The following is a 25,225-nucleotide window of genomic DNA, read 5'->3' on the forward strand; positions in this document are numbered from 1 at the left end:
CCCATTCCAGGCGGCGAAGCCCGCGACGTCTCCTTCGCGGGCCCCGCCTACCTGTACACGCGCTCGAAATGGGCGGACTTTCCGAGCGGGAACAGTCCGCTCATTTCGAAAGTACAGCGGACAGGCCCACACACGGGCGGACTGTTCGCTCAAACACAGTTTCAGCGGACAGTTTTTCGGAATTTCCGAAAGACCTTGTCCGTCCAACTGTCCGCTGAAACTGTCCGCTGAAAGCCCACACACGAGCGGACTGTCCGCCCAAACACTGTTCAGCGGACAAGGTTGGGCGAACAGTCCGCCCGTGTGTACGCGGCCTTAGAGTTTTGGAGAGTTCTTGGATAAGCCTATGGCCAGCTACCAATATTGTCTATTGAATTTTGAGGGGAGAGGAATGTCTACCAAGGCTAAAATTAAAATAAAAAGAACATTTTTGTTGTTTTAATAGGGATAAAATCAAGCTATTAAAGTCACTGCATTTACTTAAGCAATAAAATCTATTTATACCCCGGCCGGAATCAATATAGCTGCCATTGGTGTTGGATCAACAGCTTGTACAAGCATTACAGTCAGGCTTGCATTGTGGAAGAGTATACATTGGGGGCCAGTATAGGGTATACTGATGTTATGAGATGGGAACAGTAGAATGGCACTGACTAATAGTGATGGACGAACTTCCGACGGGACGTTTCGCGAACGCGAAATGCGAACGGACCCAAACGTTCGCGAAACCGAACGTTCGCCGCGGGCCCCATTGACTTCAATGGGAGGCGAACTTTGCAAACCTTCATGTCGAATTTGCGGCCACGTGGTAATTATTAGGGGGTAAAACGTAGTCCCACCATCTGGACAATGACATAATACATGTATGAGGTGAATTTGGGATCGATAACTACAAGCATTTTTATTTTATTTGGGAAATTGTTCTAACAATTCAGGACTATGGAGCTAATGAAGGCAATGGAGGAGAGGGAAGGTCAGGGACCAGGGTAGGCAAAGAAGAGGGTGCAGGAGATGATCACCAGCAGCGTGACATACCGGAATGACACATGCACCGTGATAGAGGCATCTGACAGCAGCACCGTAATACAGAGCACTGACAGCAGCACCGTGACATACAGCGCTGACAGCAGCACCGTGACATACAGCGCTGACAGCAGCACCGTGACATACAGCGCTGACAGCAGCACCGTGACATACAGCGCTGACAGCAGCACCGTGACATACAGCGCTGACAGCAGCACCGTGACATACAGCGCTGACAGCAGCACCGTGACATACAGCGCTGACAGCAGCACCGTGACATACAGCGCTGACAGCAGCACCGTGACATACAGCGCTGACAGCAGCACCGTGACATACAGCGCTGACAGCAGCACCGTGACATACAGCGCTGACAGCAGCACCGTGACATACAGCACTGACAGCAGCACCGTAAGCAGCCCCAGGAGGAAGTCAGCACAGCACAGGGATGGTGTGATCCCCTCATAATAAGAACCCCCAGGAGGAAGTCAGCACAGCACAGGGATAGTGTGATCCCTTCATAATAAGAACCCCCAGGAGGAAGTCAGCACAGCACAGGGATATCATAAGCAGCCCCAGTAGAAATATGACACCGCTCAACCTCTTCAAAGAGGAGGGTAGGGGCATATAGTACGGTGTGCTTTTTTGGGTCAAGGAAGTGAGCCAAATGAATTAAGAAGGTCTGTGTGCTTGATTAAAAAAATAGTTTATAGACATATACATGGTCTACTGGTCACATGTGTTGAATTCCTCCGAGATCCATGCCTCATTCATTTTTAGAAATGTGAGGTAGTTAACACTGTGGTGAGCTAGGCGAGTACGCTTATCGGTCACAATCCCCCCTGCTGCGCTGAACGTCCTTTCGGACAGGACACTGGATGAGGGGCAAGCCAACAGTTCGATTGCAAATTGGGCAAGCTCTGGCCAGAGGTCAAGCCTGCCCACCCAGTAGTCTAGGGGTTCATCACTCCTCAGAGCGTCCACATCGGCCGTTAACCCAATGTAGTCGGACACCTGACGGTCTAGGCGTTCCCTGATGCTGGATCCGGATGACACCTGTCGATGGGTCGGCTGAAAGAATGACCTCATATCCGAAGTCACCAACACATCTTCAAACCGGCCTCTTCTTGCAGGCGCTGTTGGATTGGTACCCGCAAATCCTTCTCTGGGAGTGGGAATTGCTCCTCTGCCAGCGCACGCAAAAGCAGAATGCAGCATTTCTCGAAGCAAGGCCTGGAAGTGCTGCATTCTGACAGCCCTCTGCGACGGCGGTAACATTTCCGCCATTTTGTGTTTGTACCGGGGGTCTAAGTACGTTGCCACCCAGTACTGGTCCTTGACCCTCATGCTTTTTATACGGGGGTCCCTATTAAAACACTGGAGCATGAAGGCCCCCATTTGCACTAAAGTGGAAGCGGTGTGGTGGCCTGGCTCCTGCTCATCATCCAGGATAATGTCGTCCTCTTCATTCTCCTCTCCCCATCCTCGCACAACAGGGATCCCAGAAAGGTTTAAAGCATGCTCTTCTTGCTCCTGCTCATCCGCCCCGGCACCATCCTCCTCTGACTCCTCATCAGACTCCTGTTGTTGACTTGTCTCAGATAGAGTAGCCCCCCCTGGGAATTCATCCAGCATTGCGACTTCCTCATCTTCCCGCTCCTGCTCCTCCACAGCCTGATCAATGACACGACGCAATGCACGCTCCAGAAAGAAGGCATAAGGTACCATGTCACTGATGGCGCCATGGCTGCGACTGACCAGTTTGGTGATCTCCTCAAATGGCCGCAGAAGTCTGCATGTGTCGCGCATGAGCAGCCACTGGCGCGGTGAAAAAAAACCCAGCTCCCCAGAACCGTTTCTTTCGCAGAGTTCATACAGGTAGACGTTAACTGCACGTTTCTGCTGGAGCAGCCTATCAAGCATATAGAAGGTTGAGTTCCATCGCGTCGGGCAATCGCAAATAAGACGTCTGACCGGCAGATGGTGTCGCCGCTGAATGTCAGCAAGGCGAGCCATGGCCGTGTAAGATCTTCTGAAATGGGCCGAGATTTTCCTTGCCTGCCGCAAGATGTCCTGGACCCCAGGGTATTTGACAAGGAATCGCTGCACGACCAAGTTTAAGACGTGTGCCATGCACGGCACGTGCGTGATTTTGCCCTGTTTCAATGCGCTAAGCAGATTGGCACCGTTGTCACACACCACTTTACCAACTGTCAAATTGAGCGGTGTTAGCCACTCATCTGCCTGTGAACGCAAAGCTGAAAGGAGTGCCGGGCCAGTGTGGCTCTTTGCTTCCAGGCACAACAGACGCAGCACGGCATGGCAACGTCTCACCTGGCATGTGGAATAGGTTCTGGGGAGCTTGGGCGGTGCAGCGGAAGAGACGCTAGCAGCGGAAAAGGAGGAGGCAGCTGAGGAGGAGAGGGAGGAGGATGGAGTAGGAGGAGGAGAAGAAGAGTCAGGCCTGCATGCAATCCGTGGCGGTAAAACCAAATCTACACGGGTGCCACGGGTTACATGCTTGACGGCCGTCAGAAGGTTCACCCAGTGGGCAGTAAAACTGATATACCTTCCCTGCCCGTGTTTGCTAGACCACGTGTCTGTGGTCAGATGTATCTTGGCACCGACACTGTGTGCCAGAGATACATTCACTTGCCGCTGAACATGGCCATATAGCTCTGGGATGCCCTTCTCTGAGAAATACTTCCTTCCTGGGACCTTCCATTGTGGTGTTCCAATGGCCACAAATTTGCGAAAGGCCTCCGAGTCCACCAGTTTATATGGCAGTAGTTGGCGGGCTATGAGTTCTGACAAGCCAGCCGCCAACCGTTGGGCAAGAGGGTTATCCGGCGTCATCATTTTTTTACGCTCAAACATTAGGCCCACGGAAGCCTGCCTTTTTGCAGAAAAATGTGAGCTTGGCGTGATGGAAGGTGGAGTGGAGGACAATTGTGAGGAGAGAGGAGAAGGAGAAGTAGAAGACGAGGCTGGACGGTGAGAGCCTGCAGTGTGGCTTTGTGTGTTCCGTTGCTCCCACTGGGCTCGGTGATGGCTGCTCATGTGCCTTCTTAAGGCGGTCGTCCCTAGGTGAGTATTGGGCTTACCGCGACTAACGCGTTGACTGCAAAGATTGCAGATGGCAACGCTATTGTCAGCAGCGGACACGTTAAAAAAAGCCCACACTGCGGAGCCATGTGCCGGTGTCCTGGGAGCGCCAGATGTGACCGTACATGGTCGATGACTCGCTCCTGATACATTTGCAGTCTGCTTTGTCCCTGCTGTGCAATGTAAGTCATTGCTGCTTCTCCTCCCTATCTGCTGGTCCACATCTCCCTCTGAACTCCCCTCCTCTTCCTCTCTTGTGGGCACCCACGTGACATCACTAGACACGTCATCATCAACGTCACCTTCCCCACCGCTATAAGTAGAGATCTCGGAGTAGGCAGCAACACCGGGGACCAACCTCCTCCTTGGGCTGATCTGGGTACTGGCGTCAGACTGCTGAGTAGCGCTTGTTGCTACCTCCTCTTCCTGATCCAATACCAAGAGTGGCTGCGCATCAGAAATGTCCTCTTGATATGGATCGGAAAATAATTCCAGTGACTCAAGCGGAAGGTATGTGGTGGTGGTGGTGGTGGTGGTCGTGTTGTTGGTGGTAGTGTCTTTGGGGGTGCACATAGCAGAGAGTGAAGAAGAGGGTGCAGATCGAGAGGATGAGGAGGGTGCAGAAGAGTAAGGCTGAGCGAGCCACTCAACCAAGTCTGGTGCATCCTTTAAAGTAATTGAACGCACCTTCTGCAACTTCCCACTTTGGCTCAAGCCTGTTGCTCCTGCCCTACCCCTACCACCCCTGCGGAAGGGCCTGCCTCTTCCTCTGCCTGTCATTTTTTAAATGACCCTGTGACAAAACTCTTAGTCCCTATACCGATGAAGGACTGCTGCAGTATAGGGCAGCGGTCAGCAGTGGTGCACGTCAACCCTATCTATTGTGGACCCATAGCGGTCCTTACAGAACAGCAGACTGTACCGCACTCAAGCCTATGTACCGTAGCACCCTATACCAAGTTACCAGTCCTTATAAGAACTTTTGTGGACCAAGCAGGTTGTGTATTAGTGTTTAGCAGACTGTACGTCAGTCCCTATACCGCTGAAGGACTGCTGCAGTATAGGGCAGCGGTCAGCAGTGGTGCACGTCAACCCTATCTATTGTGGACCGATAGCGGTCCTTACAGAACAGCAGACTGTACCGCACTCAAGCCTATGTACCGTAGCACCCTATACCAAGTTACCAGTCCTTATAAGAACTTTTGTGGAACAAGCAGGTTGTGTGTTAGTGATTAGCAGACTGTACGTCAGTCCCTATACCGCTGAAGGACTGCTGCAGTATAGGTGAGCGGTCAGCAGTGGTGCACGTCAACCCTATCTATTGTGGACCGATAGCGGTCCTTACAGAACAGCAGACTGTACCGCACTCAAGCCTATGTACCGTAGCACCCTATACCAAGTTACCAGTCCTTATAAGAACTTTTGTGGACCAAGCAGGTTGTGTATTAGTGTTTAGCAGACTGTACGTCAGTCCCTATACCGCTGAAGGACTGCTGCAGTATAGGGCAGCGGTCAGCAGTGGTGCACGTCAACCCTATCTATTGTGGACCGATAGCGGTCCTTACAGAACAGCAGACTGTACCGCACTCAAGCCTATGTACCGTAGCACCCTATACCAAGTTACCAGTCCTTATAAGAACTTTTGTGGAACAAGCAGGTTGTGTGTTAGTGATTAGCAGACTGTACGTCAGTCCCTATACCGCTGAAGGACTGCTGCAGTATAGGGCAGCGGTCAGCAGTGGTGCACGTCAACCCTATCTATTGTGGACCGATAGCGGTCCTTACAGAACAGCAGACTGTACCGCACTCAAGCCTATGTACCGTAGCACCCTATACCAAGTTACCAGTCCTTATAAGAACTTTTGTGGACCAAGCAGGTTGTGTATTAGTGTTTAGCAGACTGTACGTCAGTCCCTATACCGCTGAAGGACTGCTGCAGTATAGGGCAGCGGTCAGCAGTGGTGCACGTCAACCCTATCTATTGTGGACCGATAGCGGTCCTTACAGAACAGCAGACTGTACCGCACTCAAGCCTATGTACCGTAGCACCCTATACCAAGTTACCAGTCCTTATAAGAACTTTTGTGGACCAAGCAGGTTGTGTATTAGTGTTTAGCAGACTGTACGTCAGTCCCTATACCGCTGAAGGACTGCTGCAGTATAGGGCAGCGGTCAGCAGTGGTGCACGTCAACCCTATCTATTGTGGACCGATAGCGGTCCTTACAGAACAGCAGACTGTACCGCACTCAAGCCTATGTACCGTAGCACCCTATACCAAGTTACCAGTCCTTATAAGAACTTTTGTGGACCAAGCAGGTTGTGTATTCGTGTTTAGCAGACTGTACGTCAGTCCCTATACCGCTGAAGGACTGCTGCAGTATAGGGCAGCGGTCAGCAGTGGTGCACGTCAACCCTATCTATTGTGGACCGATAGCGGTCCTTACAGAACAGCAGACTGTACCGCACTCAAGCCTATGTACCGTAGCACCCTATACCAAGTTACCAGTCCTTATAAGAACTTTTGTGGACCAAGCAGGTTGTGTATTAGTGTTTAGCAGACTGTACGTCAGTCCCTATACCGCTGAAGGACTGCTGCAGTATAGGGCAGCGGTCAGCAGTGGTGCACGTCAACCCTATCTATTGTGGACCGATAGCGGTCCTTACAGAACAGCAGACTGTACCGCACTCAAGCCTATGTACCGTAGCACCCTATACCAAGTTACCAGTCCTTATAAGAACTTTTGTGGAACAAGCAGGTTGTGTGTTAGTGATTAGCAGACTGTACGTCAGTCCCTATACCGCTGAAGGACTGCTGCAGTATAGGTGAGCGGTCAGCAGTGGTGCACGTCAACCCTATCTATTGTGGACCGATAGCGGTCCTTACAGAACAGCAGACTGTACCGCACTCAAGCCTATGTACCGTAGCACCCTATACCAAGTTACCAGTCCTTATAAGAACTTTTGTGGACCAAGCAGGTTGTGTATTAGTGTTTAGCAGACTGTACGTCAGTCCCTATACCGCTGAAGGACTGCTGCAGTATAGGGCAGCGGTCAGCAGTGGTGCACGTCAACCCTATCTATTGTGGACCGATAGCGGTCCTTACAGAACAGCAGACTGTACCGCACTCAAGCCTATGTACCGTAGCACCCTATACCAAGTTACCAGTCCTTATAAGAACTTTTGTGGAACAAGCAGGTTGTGTGTTAGTGATTAGCAGACTGTACGTCAGTCCCTATACCGCTGAAGGACTGCTGCAGTATAGGTGAGCGGTCAGCAGTGGTGCACGTCAACCCTATCTATTGTGGACCGATAGCGGTCCTTACAGAACAGCAGACTGTACCGCACTCAAGCCTATGTACCGTAGCACCCTATACCAAGTTACCAGTCCTTATAAGAACTTTTGTGGAACAAGTGAGTTGTGAATGTTTAGCAGACTGCAGCAGAAGGGCAGCAGTCAAGTATAATATCCTTTCTATATTTGGAAGAAAGAATATTATACATGTACAAGCCTATTACTGTACCACTGATACCAGTCCTGAAAAGAACCTTTGTGGAACTAATAATAACAGCAAGTCTTTAAAATTACCCTCACTGCCTGACAACACTGCTTCCTTCCTGTCCCTATACAAATTGGCAAAAAAAGAGAACGATTAGTGGTTACTGGAACAGCTCTTTTGTGGACCTTGATAGTAACAGCTAATGATGATGATGATGATGATGATGATGAAAGACTAATCTGGCTGTCCCTGTAGCATACACCGTCCTTTCCCTTTCTCTAAACTAACAAAAGACACTCAGGCTGCTGCAAGAATCAGCAGCACAGCAAACCTATCAACACCTAACACCTATACCAGTCCTGAAAAGAACTTTTGTGTACCAAATAGCTAGTGGTTTATCTCTCCCTACTCCACACAGGAACCTGTCCCTATCGTAACAGAAGAAAGAATGTAAAATGGCCACCGGATCGGGTGTATTTATAGGTTAGGGGGAATGTACAAGTGTCCATGTGCTGTCATGTCTCAATTGGCTGTCCTGTATCACATGATAAACGTGTCACCAAAGGTTAAAGTTCTTGTATACATTAAACACGTAAGTCCGCCGCGGCGAACGACGGAAAAAGGCGTTCGAACGTGCGGACCGCGAATGTCGGAAATTCGCCGCGAAACGACCGCCGGGCGAACCGTTCGGCCATCACTACTGACTAATACCTGATCTACACTATGTGAAAATATTTGGGGAAGATGTAAAAAAAAATGCAGTAAAGGAAGAATGCTTTCAGAAATAAAAGTGTTTTTTTTTTTTCATAAACGAGAAGGAAAGGAAAATAAATGAACAGAAGAGAAATTCAAGTCAAATCAATATTTAGTGTGACCACCCTTTGCCTTCAAAACATCATGAAGTGTTCTAGGTACAATTACACAGGCAGGAAGTGGTTCCAAACATCTTGGAGAACTAACCACAGATCTTCTGTGGATGTAGGCTGCCTTAAATCCTTTTGTCTCTTCATGTAATCCCGGACAGACTTGATGATATTGAGATGAGGGCTCTGTGTGGGCCAGAACATTAATTCCAGGACTCTTTGTTCTTTCTGGTACAATCATTTTTCTTATAGAAAGAATAATATCTTGAGGTGCGCATGCGCGAGGCTTCCAAGATGGCCGCGATCATCTAAAGCTCCGCTGCCTCGCGGAACAACGGAACCCCTACCGCACGGCACGGCTACCCTTCCGCTTCCCGAGCTATAGGGGCGGAATCCCGAAGTGTTGGGGCACATTTCTGAATGACCGGTGGACTGGCTAAACGCAATCTCGGCCCGCTGTTCGCTTCATTGGACGTGAGGGAGAAATCCAAGATGGCCACCGCAGCACAGCTCCTGTCTCAGGATCACAGATCCGCAGGCACAGTGGATTTCAGGTCAGATACAGACTTTCCTCCTCTCCACGCCACCCCAGGCAACCCCTGGGGTCTCCCCAAGGAAGCCACACCGTCCCCGGCCTCCACGGTCTCTCTGCTGGAACGCACCATCCAGGAGTTCTCTCCCTCCCCAGCGGGGACCTACAGAGTTACCCAGACCGCCATGGCCCCCCACGAGGCTGCTCATACAGACCCAGTCTCCCACATGGATGCCCTGTTTGGCAAATTCTCTGAATTATTAGAGAGGGGCCTCTCCCAAACTGCCTTGCAAATCACGGGGGAATTGAAAGCTGATTTTATTAACCTAGGCTCCCGGATCGAAACGATCGAACATAAAATGGAGGATACCATAGCCAGATCCATCCAAAACTCCAGACACATCTACTCAGTACAGGAGCAATTGGACATAGCCATGGCCCGTATAGATGACCTCGAAAATAGGTCACGCAGATATAACGTCAGAATTCGCGGGCTTCCAGAATCAATAACTGATGTGTCCAGGGCGGTGCAAGACCTCATTCAACAGCTAATCCCTGATATCCCAGCTACTAAGCTTGAACTTGACCGGGTCCATAGAACCCTCGGCCCCCCTAGGAAGGATGGCACCCCGCGAGATGTTCTGGCCAAGCCACATCACTTCTCGGTGAAAGAAGAATTCATGAAGAGAGCCAGATCCCTGCAACACGTCAATTACCAGGGACACCAGGTTCAGATCTTTGCGGACCTCTCCCCCTCCACGATACAGAGACGAAGAGCTCTAAAACCCCTCTTGCTTGCAATGTCCCACAAAGACATAAAATACAAATGGGCATTCCCTTTTGCGGTCAGGTTCACGGACAAAGGGAAGTCTTTTGCCTTTTCCACTTTTCCCGAGGGGGAAAAGCTCCTCACCAAGCTGAAAATCATCTCTCAAGAAGCTGACATGGACACTTCTAACCCTAGCCAGGGATCTAACAAACGACCCACTCCTAACAGCCCACAATCCCCGTTGTGGACCTCCGGAAGAGCCAAGAAGGTCAAGGATAATGCACCCACCTGAGCAACTTCCAGTCCCATTATCAATCTCTCCATTTTGTGACTGACCGTCCGAGGTCCTGGAGAGGGCCGGAGGACTGCTCCCCAAACTTGGAAAGTTTGGCCCTCCAACCCTTTTTGCCCTCCCCTTGCCTAGGACTTGTGCTACCCTTGTTCTACCCTTATCCCCATTGCCTCCAATAATCCGGGACGCTATGCAGTACTTGGTCCATATACTGGACTGCCCGTAACCCCGCATATATTTTTTTTTTAGTTTACATACCCTCGAAATGGGCCCTAAGGTTGCTTTGAGGATTTCCCAGGGGGCTGCATTCCTCAGCACCCCCCCTGGATGTACCATCCTTCCTTATGCCTTAAGAACAGCGTTCATTTCTTAGCCCCAGTGTCTTCTAGGCATTATGCTTAGCCGTGCCTCAAAAGAAAAGTTCCTTTTTATGTATATTGCAGCTTTTATGTTATTGCTATTTAAAGTTGATTTCACAGTTCGGGTAGTTACCCGACTAGGGGTCCCCAGTTCCGCGAGGGACCACATGTGTAACTCTCCCTCCCTCGGCCTTTCCCAGGCGTCTGAGGGTCGGGACTCCTGACCTTATGGGTCGGTTGTCTTCATTGTGTTTGCTTGGGATTTCGGGGGGTGTCTCCTGCCCTGATCTCCTCTTTCTCTTCTCAGGAACCCTTTCTTTCCTTGCCCTTTCTCCCCTTCTCTTCCCCCTTGATGGTAAGCTTCCCCCGTTGAATGTTTGCATGACACTATTTTTTTTCTCCTCAGGTTGGACTGAGCCAACCCAGTCGACATGGTATCCTGGGAGACATCCTCGGGCCACCGATCTCAATGCCCTTACCAGGAACCCAGCTATAGATTGGGTAAGTGAGGTCGTTTTCAGATGCTGGGCTCCCCCTCTGCTCCATGGCTGATCCACAGGCTGCTAGGCTTAAGATAGCCTCCCACAACATTCAGGGTCTTAATTCCCCCATCAAACGGAGAAAAGCCCTCGATTACTACAAATCCCTGAAACTAGATATAATTCTGCTTCAGGAAACCCACTTTCCTATCCGGTATAGTCCCAAGTACCTACATGCCCACTTCCCTCAGTTCTTCTTAGCCAACGCGGAATCCAAGACCAAGGGGGTGGCCATTTTGATGGCCAAAACATGCAAATTCAATAAGAGTTTTGAAAAAGCGGATCCGGAGGGCAGATTTTTACTTGTAAAGGGCACTGTGGGGGACCAACTGTACTCCTTGGTCTCCTACTATGCCCCGAACACGGGTCAGGCCAAATTTTTCGAATCCATGCTACGTACCTTAGCACCTCTTTTAGAGGGGACGGTTATTGTCGGAGGAGACTCTAACGTCGCCTTTGATCAAGGACTTGATAAATCTTCCCCCTCACGTCCCCGCTTAACCAGGCCCACAAAGGCAAGCTTACGGATTGCCAAATTGCTACACGCTCATGGGCTATCCGATGTCTGGCGGGAATTAAACCCCACAAAGAGAGACTACACTCACTTCTCAGCGCCTCACCAATCATATGCACGCATAGACCACATACTTGTCCCCTCCTCGCTCCTTCCCAGGATGCTCAAAGCCTCCATCACTGACACAGTGATCTCAGATCACTCTCTTGTAATTGTGACGGCCCTGGGGGGCTCGAGTGGGAGACATCCTAGGCATTGGAGGTTAAATGAATCCCTCCTTTCGGAGCCATCACGAGTTATAGATCTCGACAAAGCATTGAAGGAATATTTTTCTATTAATGCGACTCCTGATGTCTCCCCCGAGACCCTGTGGGCGGCGCACAAAGCTTACATTAGGGGAAAATTCATGCAATTGGGTTCTCAAATAAAACGGGAAAGGCAATCAACCATCCTGAAGCTAGAAGAGGAATACTCTAAACTCAGAGCTCTTCACAAAAAGGACCCCCTCCGTACCCCCACGGCCATACTAGACAGGACTCGCTTAGAACTAAATCTCGCCCTCACCACGAAAGCTGAAAAATCAGTTAGGTGGGCTGGCCACAAATTTTACTCACAGGCGGATAAAATAGGCACTCTCCTGGCCAATAGACTCTCCCCTAGAACCAAGCTGAGCACCCTCCCTCGGATCAGAAGCGCGGGACTCCCGCCCACGTCTAATCCGGTCACAGTTCTGAATGCCTTTCAGAAATTCTACACCTCTCTATACAGTAGCTCCCCACCCCCCAAAGATAACCTCCTCCCAAAGTTTTTGGAGGGTCTGCCCATCCCGGCCTTATCGGACGTTCACAAACAAGTTATGGAAGCCCCCTTCCAGACAGAGGAGATACTGGAAGTCATTAAGACTCTTAAAAAAAGCTCCGCCCCTGGTCCCGACGGCCTTTCGATCCCTTACTATAAAGCCTTTGCCAACACACTAGCTCCCCACCTGGCCAATCTCGGTAACCATAAAGCTAATGGAGACCCCCTGGATCCCCACCTTAACACGGCGTATATCACGGTCATCCCCAAACCTGGCAAGAACTTGGAAGATGTCAGCAACTACAGACCGATTTCCCTTATTAATAATGATCTCAAAATTCTTACGAAAGTTATGGCCAATAGGTTAGCCTCCTTTATTGGACGCTATGTCCACAAGGATCAAGTTGGTTTTATTCCCGGCAGACAGGGACCTGATCAAATTCGGAGGGCGATCGACATTATCTCCATTTTGCAGTCTAATTGGGAAGGGGGATCCGGACAATCTGGCTTCCTCCTTTCCTTAGATATTCAAAAGGCTTTCGACTCGGTCTCATGGCAGTACATCTTCCAGCTCTTTGACAGGTGGGGATTTGGGGCTCGCTTCCTTGGCTTATTACAGGCCTTATACTCCCAGCCGAGGGCCCAAATTCGAATGCAGGGATACCTTTCTGAGCCAATTCCCATCACCAGGGGGACCAGACAGGGGTGCCCCCTATCCCCCCTCATATTTGCAATAGCCATTGAAACACTGGCGATCGCAGTCCGCCACAATATGGACATTAGAGGTGTCCAATGCGGTAGTCAAACGCACAAATGTGGACTCTTCGCGGACGACATACTGTTGTTCCTCACTTCCCCCCTCACAACCCTACCCAACTTATCCCGGGTATTGGACGACTTTGCCAAGGTCTCAGGCTTGAGGGTTAATTACTCCAAGTCTGTGGCGTTGAATGTTTCTCTCCCCACTCACCAAGTCCTCTCTCTCAAACAATCCTTTCCGTTCCAATGGAGTGACACTGCCATCCAATACTTGGGTATCTCCCTCACACCTAAAATAGAGATGCTATATGCCCACAATTACCCCAAATTATACAGACAGCTGGAAACCGACCTCTCCTCATGGTCTAAACATGAATTATCCTGGCTTGGCCGGATTAACTCCATAAAAATGACCCTTCTCCCCAAAATCCTTTACTACTTTCGAGCCCTGCCAATACCAGTTCGGAAGGACCACCTTTGCTCTCTGCAAAGCAAAATCCTGAAATATATTTGGGGTAATAAGGGATACCGTCTACCGCAAAACACGCTCTTCCTGCATAGACGCAGAGGGGGGCTGGGTCTGCCTAACCTCCACAAATACTACCTTGCAGCTCGCCTAGCCCAACTCTCCTCGATCTACTCCAAATATGAGAAACCGGACTGGCAGTCTATAGAACGCTGTGCGGTACCCTCCTATACACTAGATTTTTTATTATGGTGCCCGCCCAAAGCCAGGCCGCCCATCATGTCCCCATCCCTTTCTCACTCCTGTGCCCTATGGGACGGCCTTCGCAAAGAGCCTTCCCTAGTCTCCACTATAAGACCCCTTGCTCACATGTTCCGTAACCATGACTTCCCCCCCGGTCTGAACATTGAGGCCTTCAGATGGTGGTTGGACAAGGGACTATACCGGATAGGTCACTTTTTTAATTCCAGGGGTCCGATTTCCCTAGCTTATTGTATCGAACACTTAGAGCTACCAAACACAGAGAGGTTCCGCTTCCACCAAATATCTCACTACCTGAACTCACTTTGGAAAAACAAACCCCTTCCTCCTCCCTTTACTGAATATGAAGCCTGGTGTGGTGGAGTCGGGGAGCAGAGGGGTGGTATTTCAGTGATCTACTCGGCTCTCACTTCCCCAACGGGTAAATCCCCCTATATGACGGCTTGGGAATCTGATCTCCAGACCTCTGGGAGTCTCGAATCCTGGCAGCTGGCCTTAGCCAGATCCTTTCGTGGGATCCAGAACACCTCACTAATGGAGGCTAGCATCAAATTGATAACCAGGTGGTACCTCACTCCAGTAAGGCTAGCCAGAATATATCCCACGGCTAATCCCTTATGTTTCAGGGGGTGCCAACTTCGTGGCTCCATGATCCACATCTGGTGGGAATGCCCTAGACTCCGTTCGTTCTGGACTAAAATATTCAACTTGATTTACTTAGTCACAGGCTGCCGGGTTTCGAGAACTCCAGAGGTTGCGTTACTCAATACCCCGATTCCTTTGATGTCTGGTAACATTCAGAAACTAACTTATTTTATTCTATTAGGAGCCAAAATTGCGATTGCCTCCGCATGGAAGCAACCCAAACCCTCCTTCCTCGCAGTTAAGAGGAAGATATCGTGGATAATGTCCCAAGAAAAACTATCAGGTATTCTGTCAGACACCACACCTAAATTCCGAAAGGTGTGGGACCCTTGGGCCCGTTACATGGGAATCTCTCTGCTGCCGGGGGTACCCCCAGGCCCTCCCCTAGGAACCAGACCTCATCCCTAAAGCACCCATCCTTACATTGATTGTGAAACATTCCCTCGCTATATCCTTCCACCCTTTCAGGACATAGCTTACCTCCCCCGACCCCTCTGTTCTCCTCTTCTCCTCCTTTCTTCTCTTCTCTGTCCTTCTAGTCGTTCTAAGATTTTGGTTTGCTCAACAGAGCTGTAATTGACAAGTTCACCATACAGTCCAATTTAATGTTGCGGTACCCACGGCAGATGATCCCCCGACTGTTTTTCCCCTCTGCGAGGGAGGGGCCTGGGAGGACACTCCCTCATCCTGGCACAGCAAGTTCCCTATTAGGGGTGTCGGGATGGGGGCTCCTGGGAGTTACCCTAATAGTTCTACCTGGTGGGCTCTCCCGGGGGGGACACCCTCCGTTTACCTCTTATTGATGTAGCCCCTCGATAAGGAAGGGCTTGCCGACTGTACACTCTTGATATTGTCTGTTTTTCACTAATGTCTCATGTTTTTTTTTACTTACATTGTGACAGCAGGCCCTCCCTGCTACTGCTAGTTTGTGTACTGTTTTACGTATGTAAGTGCCTTTAATATAAAATAAAATATTTTGAAAGTAAGAATAATATCTTGACAAACATTTACCCATGAAGGGGTATTGTGGAGAATAACAATCAAGTAACATAGGAATTATCTATCCACTGGGCGACCACATGGGATAACCCAAGGTTTTATTCAAATACCTGAGAATGAGGGCCAACTAACTGGGGCCCTAGATGCAGATGAATAGACTATCAGTGGAGGGAGTTGTGTGAACTGGTCTCTTAAATACCGGACTCCTTGTTCTTTAAGCTGAAAATAGTTCTTAATGGCATTGCCTGTATGTTTAGGGTGATTGTCCTGATGCAGAATAAATTTGAGGCAACCCGCTGAGTCCCTTAAAAAACTGGGTGCAAGTGTACCTAGGAGATTTTTTTTTTCCAAGGCAAAGGGTGGTCACACCAAATATTGATCTGATTTAAATGTTTCTGTAATTAATTTACTTTCAATCTTGTTAATTGATAAAAATAAACTAAAACACACTTCTATTACTGAAAGCATTCCTAATTTACGGCATTTTTTCAGAGGTTTCCCCACTGTCAGAACACACTGATCAGGGGGGCGTGGCCAGCGCACGAGCCGAATGGACGCTCTGTGAGAGAGCTCCGTGACACGAACGGGCATATTAGCGACAATTCACAGCGAATATCGGTAAAAAAGATACGAACAGACGACGGAAGAGTTCCTGAATCTGAAGGTGATGTCGAAAAAGCGGAAAGACGAACGGAAAATGAAAAAATTAACGACATTCTCCTCTCAGTCAGCGGGAGGGAGAAAAAAAGATGGCGCAGATCCTCTCACAGCTGCTGTACCAGCAACGGCCTCCTCAGGGAGAGCGCACTACACTGACATGCCTGATGCTGCTCTAGAAGAATCATCTCACAAAACACATCTGGAATCTCCTCATGAGGAAGATTGCCTCAGCCCTACATGTCGCAGCCCAGCTAAAACTCATATCAAACTGGATTTCACAGGCCAGGAGGTAAGCCATAAAATACCTCATATTAGTCAAGATAACAGTCATAACACCTATAGCTTCGCCTATAGCCGCATTCCCCACTAATAACCAGCCTATTCTGGACACCCAATTAAAAGAAATGCTATTGACTTTACATACTTCGCTTCATATGGATATTTTACAACTCACAAATCAATTCTCCAAAGCAGTGAACTCCTTAGGTGAAAGAGTACACACTATTGAGAACTCTATGGGAGACATGACCAATACTATTAATGACTTAATAGATGCTCATGAAGAAAATAAAGCTGAAAAAGAGTGGCTTAAATTTAAAATCGCAGATTTAGAAGACCGCTCAAGGAAGAACAACCTCAAAATAGATATGAGAAGACAACTTTCCACGATTACAAAAGCTCTGCGCAATCATAAAATTGAATACCGTTGGAAACAACCATCTAAACTACTGATACAGAAGAACGACACCTACCATACAATTACTTCTGTGGAACAAGGCATCAAGTTACTTCACACATGGGGTATTATCCCCGAACCAACTCCACCCATCGGAGCTAAGAAGTATTCGGAGAAACTTACGCCACAATGGCATTAGCTTTCATTGACAAGATCCGGTCAAAATACAATCCTATCTATAGGAAACCGATCTATCAGCTTGCCCGCCGTGCCGTGCGATACTAAATCTTTGGAACAGCTGACCTTTGAACTAATTCCCCATTCTAATGTTGCAGTATGCATTGAAATGTTTACCACTGCAAGTTAAGTTTAATGTTTGGTTATATTTTTGTTTGTGTTTTTACTTTTATTTTTTTCTTCACAGTATCCTATACACAACTCGTAGCGTTCAAAGAGACAGGCATGTTGTGAACCTACAAAATTTGAATCAAAACTTTTCAGTCACTAAATTTTTGGACATTCATAGTCATTTCAGACTACAGATTGTTCACATGGAAGTAGGGCTTAAAGCCATTATCAGGCTAGTATGTACTTACTTTTTCCATCTTATTAATATCCTTTTATGAGTATAAAGTTAATATCTTTAAATACTAATGGTCTTAACCATCCAGCAAAAAGAGCGTCGATGTGGCAAATGGCTAACACCCAGCGATGTCAAATATTGTGTATACAAGAAACCCATTTCAAAACAGGCGCTATTCCCACATGCACCCATAAGAACTTTCCTCACATATTTACAGCCTCAGGCCAACAGAAAAAAAGAGGAGTACTTATTGCCATACATCATTCAGTTAATTTTCAATTACATGAATCTATTGTAGATACCAATGGACGATACCTCATATTAATATGTACCATTGATAATACACTCACTACATTGGTAAATGTGTATGCGCCTAATAAAAGGCAATCCCATTTTCTGAATGGCCTGATGAGAAAAATAGTTAAATGCCGAAAAGGTGCCTTAATAATTTGTGGAGACTTCAACACAATACATGAACAAGAACTAGACACTTCTAATCCCAAAACCAGAACCAACTGTGCACTTAAATTTTTTTTGAATAAAAGCGATCTCTATGATGTATGGAGATGCCATCATCCTGGAGATCGTGAATACACATATCATTCCCTGGTACATAATACCTATACTCGTATCGATTATATTTTTACGGATAAGTGGTTATTGCAGCGGGTGAGGGAGTCTGACATTGCACCCATCACTTGGACTGATCATGCCCCAATGCCTATTCTACCTAAACACTCTCAAACGACCCATTTTCTATGGAGAACAAATGCATATCTTATCAAAATGCCTACCTATGCTACAGCTATACAAAACCAGATAACTGAATTCTTTAAATATAATGTGGGATCGGTGTCAGACTCCGCCACCCTATGGGGTGCTCATAAAGCTCAATTCAGGAAAAATAAAACGAAACTCATTGAGAAACTTACTGCTGACATTAAAACATTAGTTTCACAAAACCAATCTCACCCATCACAACAAATGAAAACTAAACTACAAATATTACGACAGGAACTCAGAACGACTTTATTGGATACATTTGAAAAACATACTAGAAAACTTAAAGCTAAATATTACCATACTAGCAACAAAGCAGGAAAAAACATGGCACTTCGGATCAAAGGCAGATATTCCAAATCAAAGATTCCATATCTATACCACCCTATTACTAGAGAAAAATTACAAGACCCCCAAGACATAGCGAATGCATTTAGCTGTTATTATAGCTCCCTTTACAATCTTAAAGATGATTCTCAAACTCCCACACCTACCCCAAAGATAATAAGTGATTTCTTAGATACTATTAGTCTCCCATCACTAACTACTGATCAAATCTCTGACCTTAACGTCCCATTTTCAGTGGAAGAAATTTCTAGAACTATAGACTCCCTGCCCAACAATAAATCTCCGGGCCCAGACGGAATGATAGGAGAATACTATAAATTACTTCGAGATATACTGGCTCCCCACTTATGTTCACTTTTTAACGAAGCGGCATCTAAATCAGAATTTCAGGCTGAGATGCTTCAGGCCTTGATCATAACACTGCCGAAACCAGGCAAAGACCCCAGCGCTCCCCAAAATTTCAGACCGATTTCATTATTGAACATTGACATCAAAATATACGCCAAAGCAATAGCGAATCGACTGATGAACTACATACCAGACCTCATTCACAAAGATCAATCTGGCTTTACTAAAGGTTGACAATCTTCAGATACAACAAGACGTCTGATTGATATTACACACTTCCCTGAGAGACATCAACGCCTTCTCTGCTCCTTTCTTTGGATGCAGAGAAGGCGTTTGATAGGGTCCATTGGGGCTATTTACAGTCAGTGCTTTTAAAATTCGGCTTTCATAGAAATATTTTATCGGCAATTTTTGCACTGTATAGAGGCCCCTCAGCGAGAGTTTACACAAATGATATGATATCTAGGCCCTTTGGCATCTCAAATGGAACACAACAAGGTTGCCCCTTATCTCCTTTAATATTTAATTTAGCCATCGAACCTCTAGCAGAACGTATACGATCTGACACAAAACTATCTGGTATAAAAATTGGGTAAATAGATAATAAAATAAGTCTGTTTGCAGATGACATAGTGCTTATAGTGTCTGATCCTATTTCATCTCTCCCTAATCTCCAAAATATACTAACGACATTTGGAGCAGCATCATATTATAAAATCAATGAAACCAAGTCCCATATTTTAGACCTAGGATTAGATAACACAACCAGGCAGTTATTGTCTAATAAGTACCCCTACCACTGGAAAGACGAGGGGATTTCTTACTTAGGAATCACTCTCACTAACAAAACACAATAGTTATTTAAAACAAACTTTTTACCATTTAAGAAACATTTTGAAACAGATCTGACAACACTTGGTAAATTCTAATTTACATGGGACGGTCGCCTGGCAGCTTTCAAAATGATGACCTTACCAAAATTATTATATCAACTCAGGTCCCTTCCAATATGTATCCCTAAATACTACTTTAAATCCTTACAAAGCAGCTTGGGAAAATATCTATGGAATGGCAAAAAATCCCTTTGCGTATACCATATACTAATTAAACATAGAAATATAGGTGGTGCGACCGTACCTGATCTACAGGATTATTATGACGCAACTCTTTTGACCCAATTGCAAGAATGGTTCTTGCCTACTCCTAAAACTTTATGGGGACAAATTGAGAAAGACATCACGCGACAGCCTAATATGCAATTCTGGTTACTTAGTAGGAAAATTAAGTCCACAATTACAGCTCAATGCCCACCAACGGTGAAAGCGACGCTACACTCTTGGCAGAGAATCATCCCATACAAATGGGATAAAACTCCAATCACGGTGTTAAACCCTCCTCTAACAATCATACCAACATTAATTCCTGGCGTACAAATACACGACTGGAATTTGGGTCGGGATATCAAACTTGGTTCCTTCTTCCAACAGGGCTCATTAAAGTATTTTTCTCAGTTAAGTACTGAATTACAGCTTCCGAAATCTGAGCGATCTACATATATTCAAATAGAAAAGTGTCTGCTACACAATCCACAACTCAGAGCTTCAATTCCGGTTAAAATATGGTCTTTCTTCAATAACCATGCCACCTCGCAGAAAAGAGTAGCTACAATATACCCAATTCTAGGGGAAAAAAACATACCCAGCAAACTACCTTCCTTCCTTAAATGGGAACAATATTTGGAGCAAGACTTTTCAATTAAACAATGGATGGCTTCCCTACAAAGCATATATAGGGCCACTGCATGTGTTACACTATGGGAATGGGCACAAAAAAATTGTTCAAAGACAATACCTGACTCCACATATCCTAGCAAAATTCAAGGGGAACTCTTCACCTAATTGCTGGAGAAATTGTACCCAATTGGGGACCCTATTTCATATTATGTGGGACTGCCCAAGCTTACATAACTACTGGCAGGCAATCTCCCATTTACTCACTTCCGTAACAGGTATTGTCCTTCAACTTTCACCAGAACTAGCCATTCTGAATATGAAGTTTACATACAATCCCCAAACAATATCGTAAAGTAGTAACACATATACTTTTAGCTGCGAGACTATCCATAACTAGAAAATGGAAAACTGACTCTCTTCCTACTATGACAGAAGTTATAGAATTAACCCAACTCCACCACTCCTACGAATTGTTATTTCCTAATGACAAATCCCTATATATTAAGGAACAACAACTATGGGAACCTTGGAGTATATGGTACAAACATTATACTTCCACAATTTAGATAATGCTGATTCTTTAATCATATAGAAGAAAGAACTCCTGTGCATTTTAATATTTTTTTGGATGGCTTTAAAAATAATTTCATAACAAAGTGACAAATATATCACATGTCTGTTTATCTGAATTGAGCTGCGGAGTAAGAATAGATCTTTATTCTCCTTCATAAAAGATAACTACTGTGTTTGAATTTCCTTTAGGATGTTGGTCTAGGTACTCCAGGACACAGTTAGATCCCTGTGAGGGGTGTCTTGGGGTCCAGAAGTGGCCATTATCCATATCGCTATTTATAACTCTTACAATAATTATATTACGGACTTTATTACACAAGTTCTAAGAGACTTACTCTTGTTCGAATCCCTTTATGACTATGAATATTAGATACTTGGGAATACTACTTTATTCTTTATTGTGGACTATTTGTTACTATGCTATATTGTGCTAAAACCCTGTCACTACATTATACTGTGTTATGTTACTTTTGTTACTATATATTATTTATTTTTTTTGTAACCCTTGTTTTAACTAACTCTGCTAAAAATCTCAAAAACATTTGAAAAGAAAAGAACACACTGATCAGTATTGCAGACTATGGGGGGTCCCCTACTTACAAACATCCGACTTACAAACGACTCCTACTTACAAACGGAGGGAGATAACAGGAAGTAAGGAAATCTCTCTCTAGGAAGGGAAATTCTCTCCTGTAATTGTTAATATGGGAAAAAGGTGTCTCCACGTATGCTTTATCACCAATCCTTGTTTCCCTAACAGCCCAAAATTTTCAAAATCTAACTATCAATGGGATAGAAAATTAGGTGAAATCTTCTGTACAGGGGCACAGACAACTAAACAATTGTTAGCCCCTGTACACGCGGTCGGAGATTTCGACAACCAAATCCGTCGGATTTTGTCCGTCGGATCTTGTCGAAAAATCCGATCTTTCAGAACGTGATTTCGTTACGATGGGACTACATTCAGGCTAGTAGCCAATAGCTTTGATGTAGGAATTTGATCTGAGCATTCGTGGCACTTGGTCCGATCAAAATTCTCTACACATGATCGGAGTATGTCCGATCGGACCAGTTTGTCGGAAAATATTTCCAACAAGTTGGAAAATTGGGTCCGACGGATATTCCGACGGAATCAGTCCGATGCATACCACACACAGTCGGATTATCCAACAACACGGTCCGATAGGACACATTCCGACGGATTCTCCGACCGTGTGTACAAGGGCTTACAGGGGTGATAACCCTTCCCTATGTTATACAAAAAGCTTAAAAATAGATTTTTTGGCTGGAGCTACACTTAAAAAATTTACCTGTTCCGACTTACAAACAGATTCAACTTTAGAAAAAACCTACAGTCCCCATCTTGTTTGTAACCCGGGGACCCCCTGTATAGCCTGCAGTGCTGATCGAGTGTGTGTGTGGGGGGGGGGGGAAACGCAACATGGCATACATAAGTTCATTGATAGATTGACTTCTGTGCAATGTCCCCGCCCATACATGGATCAAAATCTGGCCAGTCCCTGCCGAACCAGGCAAATTTCGATCCATGTATGGTATCGTTTAAGTGCGTATAGACCTTTGTAGCGCCTACCCACAGCCTTTATGTGATTGTGTATTTTGGCATGCATATACATTTGTATATATTTTTTTTTAAATTAGATTGTGTAACGTGGGACCTCCTGCTAGCAGCCATGTTTGTCCTGTTTGTGTGGTGCCCTTGACCCTTATGTCCATCCAGGAGACATTTATTTTCTTGTCATAACTTTCTGCCATGTGAGTATTCTTTTTGTGACACATAATGCATCTATAATTGTTTGTATATAATGTTGTGTGCATTTTATTAATTTAGTGTACCATCTTGTTCTGAGGAAGCAGCCTTGTACCGTGAAATGTGTGCACATATATGGAAGAACCGCCTTAGTGTACATTTTCATCATACATTTAATGCTATACCCCACAAGTTGTGAAGATTCACCTAAAATATATAACCTGAGCTAATGTCCTTTCCATATCTGATGGTTATACATGTCATTTTGTTTGATTTTTGACCCTTGGTACACTTTATCGCTTTTATATAGACCCAAGTGGGCTCTTTTCTTTTTTTTTTTTTTTTTTTTTACGGTTTGTGAATAAATATTATAGGTTATTAGACATCTTGAACTGGTTCACAGTCTATGTACCTAAAAAGTTCAGTTTCCTTATTCTGTGAAAGTGCCACAAAGCAGAATACACAGAACTATTATGGATAGGAAACTTAACTTTTTTCTCAAAAAACAATATTCAACCCCTCATTTCCAACTACAACAGCTCCCCGTGGCTTCCAACACATGGCTAATAATCTTAATAAAGATATCACACATGGCTATCATTAGTATCCTTATTATTTAATTGTGTCATGGGCATCATGGAATAATCTGACCACATAGAGAGGCTAGTTGTAAGGGCTAAAAGGTCAAAGTGTAAGATGACTGCTCTGGGTGTGAGGCATAAGTACAAATAAAGAATATAGAACCTAAGTTAATCCAAAAGGACGATCATTTGAGAAAGGAACAGCCTATACAAATATTCCAAATCCTTTTGAATAAATCCAGTTGCCTGAAAACTCCACTTCACTTCTGTGAAAGGATTCCCTAAAGTCTGCTGGAAAACACTTCAGAAGTGTTGATTTCCTAGGTCCCCACAGCTATCTGATTCTTCCATCCGACCTCAATGTCACTACAGCACACAATAATCATGTGGAGGTCAGCAAGAGAAACCACATAAAGTTGTGGTGATCAAGGAGATTGAAACACCTTTAAGTATCAGTTTTTCAGATATGATAGGGAGAAAATTTTACAGCAACAGAGTGGAGTACAGCAGCATAGAATATAATAAAGGTAAATATTTAAAGTCATCCCTTCCGTGTAATTTTTAAGCAATGTCAGTCAATTTAAAGTGTTTTTAAACCCCCACATTTAAATAGTTAATAGTGCTATTGACTTCAGCACTTATATTGTCTGCTTCTAACAGCTTTCAAAGAATGCCTTTCTTCCAGTTCTTATCTGCTAAAAATTACTTTTTTCAGCCTTCGAGTTGTGGGGCAATTCTATTCTATTGCTGGGTTCGATAGAACGACACTTTTGTGATCACTCACATTAGAGGATTTTCTTGCCTGGGCAATAGTATCAGCAGAGGCAGCCGGAGAGTATTTTGTGTATGACGGTGTGCTGATAAGCACCGTAGCTATCACAGACAACCCATTAATATTTTGAATGACAGGGCATGCACAATGGCACTAGGAAAGGTGAAACATGTAGCCAAGAGGAGGGGTATCATGAGACTTTTTAATGAGTTTCTGAGCTTGCTATCCCCCAACCAAAATGTTTTTAACATTTTTAACATGTGCCCATTAATAAAATATTAAAGAGCAATGTGTGACTAATAAAAAGGTTGAGGCTTTGTTATTACTTTAGGCATCCTTACTAAAGTAGATTTACTTCAGTAAAGATGCGGACTAGTTTTTCACAAATCTAAAATATATAAAATTTTGTATGGTTAGAAATATCAATGAGCTGCCTGTAATTGGCAACTTGGTTTACCATATAGTTACATAGTAGGTGAGGTTGAAAAAAAGACACAAGTCCGTCAAGTCCAACCTATGTCAGTATTACATTGTCTATCCCTGTATGTTGCGGTCGTTCAGGTGCTTATCTAATACTATCAATGCTCCCTGCTGAGACCAATGCCTGTGGAAGGGAATTCCACATCTTTGCCTCTCTTACAGTAAAGAACCCTCTATGTAGTTTAAGGTTAAACCTCTTTTCTTCTAATTGTAATGAATGGCCATGTGTCTTGTTAAACTCCATTCCGCAAAAAAGTTTTATCCCTATTGTGGGTTCAACAGTACGGTATTCATAAATTTAAATCATATCCCCCATCAAGCGTCTCTTCTCTAGAAAGAATAAGTTCAGTGCTCGCAACCTTTCCTCATAACTAATATCCTCCAGACCCTTTATTAGCTTAGGTGCCCTTCTTTGCACTCGCTCCATTTCCAGTACATCCTTCCTGGGGACTGGTGCCCAGAATCGGACAACATACTCCAGGTGAGGCTGAACCAAAGTCCTG

This window comes from Lithobates pipiens, unplaced genomic scaffold, assembly GCF_037356315.1.
Source record: "Lithobates pipiens isolate NorthernLeopardFrog02 unplaced genomic scaffold, aLitPip1_a1.2 Scaffold_25, whole genome shotgun sequence".
In the NCBI taxonomy this organism is placed as follows: Eukaryota; Metazoa; Chordata; class Amphibia; order Anura; family Ranidae; genus Lithobates; species Lithobates pipiens.